Below are 6,907 nucleotides of genomic sequence, written 5' to 3'. Positions count from 1 at the left end.
CCCTTATTTTTCCACACGTTAAGCTTTAAACGCAAATGCTCATTTCTTACCAGAATTTTTCTATGGTATGCATTTATTAATCAGGCAAGTACTAGAAAAACATGGTTTGCTCACTGCACCCATTCTACGCATGGAATGGTGAGTAATCCACATTAGAAATGTTGGCTATCCGGTTCAAAACCGGTAAAATCCAGGAACAATTAGCAACCTATAGAAAGACTGATTTGGTGCAATTTGCTTAGCATCACACTGGAGTTTTGTAACAAAAGCAGCCAACTGGCTTTACATTCCAAAACTTCAATGCAGAAGATTCTAACATCAATTAATTGTGCTAACATCCCCACATCCAAATTCAAAGGCTTTCAAGAGACTTTTGTGGTCTTCCCTCCCCATCTCACCCACCCTCCTCCATTCTGAGACAGCAAAGAGCTATATTAAATTCAGAAATAGCAACCTCTTACCCCAGATCCAAGTCAAGAAGCTTGCAGACGTCGGGCAGGACAGTGTCTGAAGTTATTGGCCAAAACAGCCGTGCCTTGGCAGGTGACGTATATGCACTGAACCCACTGAATCCAGCCACTACCTGGTCATTATATATTTGAGTAACTCATTTTGATTGCTGGCATAACGTGGTCACCAGAAGGTGAATCCTGCTCGCATACTCTTCCACTCCGCAGGTTTGCGATCCACATACAGCATGCTATCACATTCAACTAGCTGCCAGCACACAGATGATGCTCTTTTTGATGTACAGTCCAAATCCTACAACACACTCCTCCTCACACATGCCTCAAAGGAGGAGATAAAGATACACGAGCAGAAGCAAATTACTTCAGATATGTATATATATATGTAAAGGAATATTAACAGAAGAATAAACAGCAGTTAGATGCTGAAAGTCAGTGAGAACTTGGCACCTAATTCCCATTTGGCATATGAAAAATCTCCCTGTCAGAGTTTAATCATTTGCCAAGGTTCTGAGAAAAATCTGTATTCTGATGCTAGCATTCCTGTTAACAGTGCCCACACTTACAGCTAGGAAAAGGTTATAAGACCAAACGTTCTTACAAAAGAATTTTTCACAGAAGGAAAAAATCTTTCTGCACAGGTTTACCAATTAAATACCATTGGTATTCGCCAGATATGTTGCTTATGGTATAAGATTCTGTTCAAAAGATGGAATTACTTTTCATCTGAGAAGAAAAGGCTAACCACATGAATCCATTTTCGTTGGTTTCTAGTTCATGATTGTTTCTGAAATGTACAACACTTTAGATATGCCCACGACTTTTGTAATGAATTATATTTTATAAGTCATTTATTGGCATTCATTTAAACGTGCTTAATGCTACAGACACACATTAAGTGATTACACTTTATGGTACTCTAGTTTTGGAGGACTGTTAATGGGATATAAACTTTTTCACTCTATTTGGGTAATTAAAGCCTTGTTGTCCTATGTCCAGACAGCGTCAATGTTCAGACTATCAGCTTCATGGCTAATGCTCAATGAGCAGCACAGGGGGAAGAATTGTGTAGAGTAAAAATGACTTCTTCCCCTTTTAAGGGGGGAAAGCATGCAGCAAGGTCATTTCCCATGGATAAATTGGAAATCACCAACCTTTCAGACTAAGCTATTTTTTCTTGACATGAATAAAAATTCTGGACTCAGATGTCTTCATCTTGGCATTGTATATTTTTTAAAACAAAGCTGACGTAGGACTAGAGTTTCACATTACAGTTAGTCTGTTAAACATCGGTTTTCTTTTTGCTTCAGAAAAATCTTATAAGCTACGTCATCATCTTTGTCTCATTAGAAGTCACATATATCGCTCCAGTCCCTATGGATTATTCAAAACACATGCAACCTTCCATTCTGCTTACTCATTCAGATCTCTGACCAACAAGATGCCCAGCTATAATAAAAGAGGCACTTTAATCTGTACTAGAAATGGGCCAGAGTCATGAAGCCTTGCTAAAGAACACTTTCTTAGAAACTACCATAAGAAAAAGATCATGCCTTCCTGAGTAGCTACTAGAGCAGACCGAGAAAAGGAAACACATTTCGCTATTTCAAGGAAAAAAAAGTCCCTTGGTAAGACATTTCTGTTCATTTACACCAACTCATTAGCTGCCAAAATTGACCTCTGCTTTTAAACCACATTTCTCCCTTCCAAGTGGCATTTTCATTAAGATGAAATGCTGCTCAAAGACTTCAGAGAATTTGCATTTGGTAGACGCAGCACATTGTCATCAAATTGTACACAATTAACCTGAAATTAGAATGAGCTACAGAAAGGCAATAAAAACAAACTATCAAAGAAAAAAATGGTATCTCTTCAGTGAACGTTTTTTGGAACAAGTACTGGTGGCTTGCAACAGGTCTATTACACAATACGGCATAAACCTCCTGCCATTCTAGAAGCTTTCCAGGCAAGCAGCTGTCTTACCATGCCAAATTTTGCTCAAGTTTTTCTGATATCCTTTTCAGCATTCATCATCAACATTAGAACTTGCTGAAACTGAATTCTCTCCTTATTAAAGCTTACTGGGCTGCAAAAATATGGACATAACCAGCAAACCATTATCTGTTTGTGGGTTTGGTTTATTTGGGGAATGGAGGGGACAGCGGGGTACTTCTAAAAAAAACAATGCAGAGAGTAACTGTGGAGCCAGGACAAGTCCTCAAGCACCATCTCATGAAGGACTGTCAGAAAAGCTATACACTCCTCAACTCAACAGCTAGCTTGATGCAAAGTCCTAAGAAGTCATTAGGGTCTTTGCATTTCCTTCACAGGGCTTTGTTTTAACTCCTTCTGGGCATTAAAATTCATAGTCTAGACATGCATCATTATGGATTTCATGGAAAACAGCTTCCCATTCTGTGGCCACAAAGCAGTCAATAATGTTCTCAGTGAGTCACAGCCCTAAAGCAGCTCGTGCCCAGATGCAAATTATCATTCTCTACACCAAACAACAAATGTATTTGGTCCTTTTCATGCAAACAAATATTTCCCAGAGCTGAGCTTGAAATTGCCTTTAGTTAAGGCACTGGCATGATAGTAGTTGTTAAACAGGATAACAGGGGAGAAAACAAGACGATGTTATGACTTTTGTTTGTATTATGATCACTCTACCCTGTACTGTTTGCAAAAGCCAAACAAGCCTCCACACTGCAGTCACTCACATTTCAACAAAAGTTATTAGTACTTTCTGTGCATTTGCATTTCTTTACATATTGTCATAGTCGCACTTCACCTTATTTCTTTTGCCTGAGCTCAGAGTTCTCAGGGAAAGACACATCCCTGGGGATAATGTAGAGCGAGGAAGGGAAAAAGCAAAGCTGTATCTCTAAACAATTGGCTTGCTGCTGTATTCTGCAGAGGGCAAGGAGGAAGGAAACCAGACCTTTTGCTTTCTAAGAGCAACACTCCAGCCATAAGCTCCACGTGCTTCAGGATACATAAGCCGCAGCCCAACATACTCGTTACTATGGTAACCAAGCTGCTTTTATTCCTTCTTTTACCAGAAAAAAAAAAGGTTCATTTTAAATCATAGATGCTGAAAAAGCAGTTTTGCATTCTTGTTTTGGAAACATGGAGAGAAATAAAGCTTTACTTTGCATTATTTAAAGAAAATGTTCACACTACACATCACCATGTCCCTGCCCACCCTCCAAAAACAGCCCCACCATCAAATGTCAACAGTCAGACAACCTGTGCACCTAACCTCAAGCATTTTAAGGCACTCCTAGGAGAAATATTATACTGATTTTTGACTAATTGTGCCATTTTCATAAGTAATCCTAAGGTTCAGACCTTAAAGAAACATTGGCTATTATACTCGTGCTGCTAATTAATGTGACAAATTATTTTTTTCCCTCTAACCTTTAGATAGCTTCAGAAAACACAACTGAAATCTTCAGAAAACACAACTGAAATGCCAGCAGAAATTTTAACAGTAGCAGGTAGCATTTGCAAGCTGCCATTATCATAAACAAATGTAAATGCATTCATGAGTCTAGAAATCATACCACAGTTTGAGAAAATGTCTAGTAAACTAAACTTTGTCACTACATTGCCTTCCTGCAGATCATTTCTGTGCAGCAGCTGTACCCCTTTGAAAGGGACATGGCCTTATGGAAATTGGACATTAGACTACTGCACTGGTACCTAGCCTCCTTTTCATATTTTGATTGTTTCTACAGTCTTACCATGGATTTTGTACTCCACCCTGCCAAGTTCATTACTAGTTTCCTGGACAGCTTCTTTCATTATTTGAAGTTGTAGTTTTCATTTATCTTTCATATATTATTTCAGATTTAAAACTTCAAATGCAAGAACAAGTTCAACAGACATGATCATTCTTCCCTCTATCAATTGCAAGATACTTTCTTCCAAGATGGAAATAAGGAAAGCTTTGCATTATCCCTTGGCCAGCCCAGCACCAGTGGCGCACACTGGAAGCCCAATGGTCTTTATAAGGAAGCATAGCAAAACCATTCTGGCTCAGCATAGGAAAATGGACTAGCTCAGCCACCTTGCTGTGCTAGGAGTAACACCAAGAAAGTCCCTGAATTCTTTGAAGCAGCACTTGATCAAATATATTTATCAGTAACACTGTCCTGTAGTGCTCCCCACTATGGAAAAATAGAATTTCAGTTTAGATAAACTACAGATGTCCCCCATAATCTCAGCCAAAGTTTCTATTTAAGCCTATGCATTTTTAAATTGCTTGGAGATCTTCTCATTTCTGCTACGTATCATGCTAGAAGCTAAGTCTACTTAGCTTAAGCAAGCCTAATCTTGCACAAAACAATTTTCCTTTCCAGGATCCTTTTTAAATTGGGTGCATCTCATGACCAGAGGGACTGAGGGTAGTGTGTACATCTACAACATCTGAATTTTCATATAAAATCTGACCTGAACAGCTTGAAAGATTTAGCTATTCACACCACCCGGTTAATAAATCATAACTATCTTCCCTACCACAGAGGTGCAGACTGTTTAATGACCATAAAACTACATGAGGTGCTACTGATCTAGACCCACAGGCAACCTTGGATTTCTAGCTGTTGACCCCTCAGCATCTTAAGAGAAAAATCTAATATAATTACTGCAATAAGAGATGTTAAGTAGAACAAACAATTTTCAAAAGGTTTGTCATGCTAATTATAACACTGGATGACAACCATGGTGCAGCATTTTTGTGTGATTTCTTTTCAAATACCTTTAAGTAGCAGTTTCCAGATTAAAGGATTCAACCTGTTCCAAAACTGGGGCCATTCCACATGACCTCCATAGCCAGTTGGAGTTACATTCCTCCAAGTCAGACCTGAGTGGGACTGGCTTGAGTTTTAGACCATGGAAGGAAGAGGGGTGGTTGGGTTTGCTTTTTCAAGTTACACAGACTAATTGCTTCTAGTCGGGCGGGCAAGGCAGTCGTGTTAAATCTTGTTGCTATACCTTCAGTCAAATAGCAGAAGAATATAGCAATAGTAATGGAAAAACACCAGGGGAGCTACAGAGATAGATCACAGAAGGCCACCTTGTTTGAAACAGGACACAGTCTGCCTGTGTTATGATCTGTGCATTCAGCACAGTTGTTCCAGCAGCGCCCTGCCTCCTAGAGCACAGGATAGAACCAAAAAAACTCTTCTACACTAAGCTCCACTACAATGCTTCAGTTTGAAACTAAAAGGGAAAAAAGAAATGAATGTACAAAGCATTCAAGGGGTTTGAGCCAATACATTCTCCCTCTCCCACAGCCAATGAAACCAGAAGCTGGAGGTTCAAACAATAAACAAGGCATTCAAATTCACCCCTTCTCATGCAAAACAATTTGTAAGGACTTGGCTTACTACCTCAACAGCTTCTCCCACAATACTTTTATTTAATTCTGGCTGGCTTATCCTGTCAGACAGTTGGTAAACTAATACTAACATTTATGTCGTTGGCTGGTATCACCTCACTGTTTTCTTCAATATCTAAGTCTGCAACTAGGTATTAATTTTTAAACTTTGATTATAAATCCACGATAGAAGGGGCAGAACTGACTACTCCAATTCACAGCACCAATAATAAACTAGTGAATTAACACATGTAAACACTGAGTTTCTGCCAACAGCTCTCAACCTCTCAAATTAAGTGTGAATTACAGAAAAAAACAGATGAGGCAGGAAGGAAACCATTTTAATAATTACTGAATTACGTATATTGAGATAAGACTTTGAATCTTGATTAAGAGTTTGGCGTTTCCTTAAGCACTGTATCGACAAGTAAGCAGAGCCATTAGCCAGCACAGACAAAATAAAACAGTTGAGTACCAGGAACTGTAGGCAGATTTTAAACAGAATTCTTCAAAGAACTATTAATAAACCTTATAAGTTAATTGAAGAGTTCTATATGAGTGATAGCAAAAGTTGCACGTTTATTTTTAAAAATGTTGGTACTTTGATCCAATAAAAAACAGCATTATATAGATTTGAAGTTCTCACTTTTTTTTTTTTTTTATAATTACTCTGTAGTATTTGGTTACATGCAGTATTTTGCTTAAGGTGACATATGGATCTAACAAGGAAGATTTTTAGTTAGCTATCCCAAGTTCTTCCTCAGTAGAATCATATTATTTCCTTCCCGATGTGCTTTCTATGCCATGTTCATTCTGCGTACAATGCCAGACATGCCCTTAGTGCATCACAAACAGCAGAAGCAGTCCATAAAGCACAGACACTACAGAGTACCTGCTGCATTGTTCCTGAAGTCTGGAAAAGCACCTGCATGTCTGATTTGTATGATCTATGAAGAATGAACACTGCAAGATTTACTTCTTCCTATGAAGTGCCTCAAAAGCATGAGTGCTCATCTCCAAAAGCAGCACACAAACTTGTGCCAGAGTTACACAGGGA

General features: G+C 38.7%; 1 protein-coding gene across 9 annotated transcripts in view; it reads right to left on the bottom strand.

Annotated features, from left to right (window-relative positions):
• The window catches only part of GRID1 (glutamate ionotropic receptor delta type subunit 1), a 597,690-nt gene that overhangs the window by 391,623 nt on the left and 199,160 nt on the right, over nucleotides 1–6,907 (bottom strand). The window lies entirely within an intron of this gene.

The sequence above is a fragment of the Cygnus olor genome, chromosome 7 (assembly GCF_009769625.2).
Source record: "Cygnus olor isolate bCygOlo1 chromosome 7, bCygOlo1.pri.v2, whole genome shotgun sequence".
NCBI classification, from domain to species: Eukaryota; Metazoa; Chordata; class Aves; order Anseriformes; family Anatidae; genus Cygnus; species Cygnus olor.
This window is presented reverse-complemented; position numbering and strand designations above follow the sequence as displayed.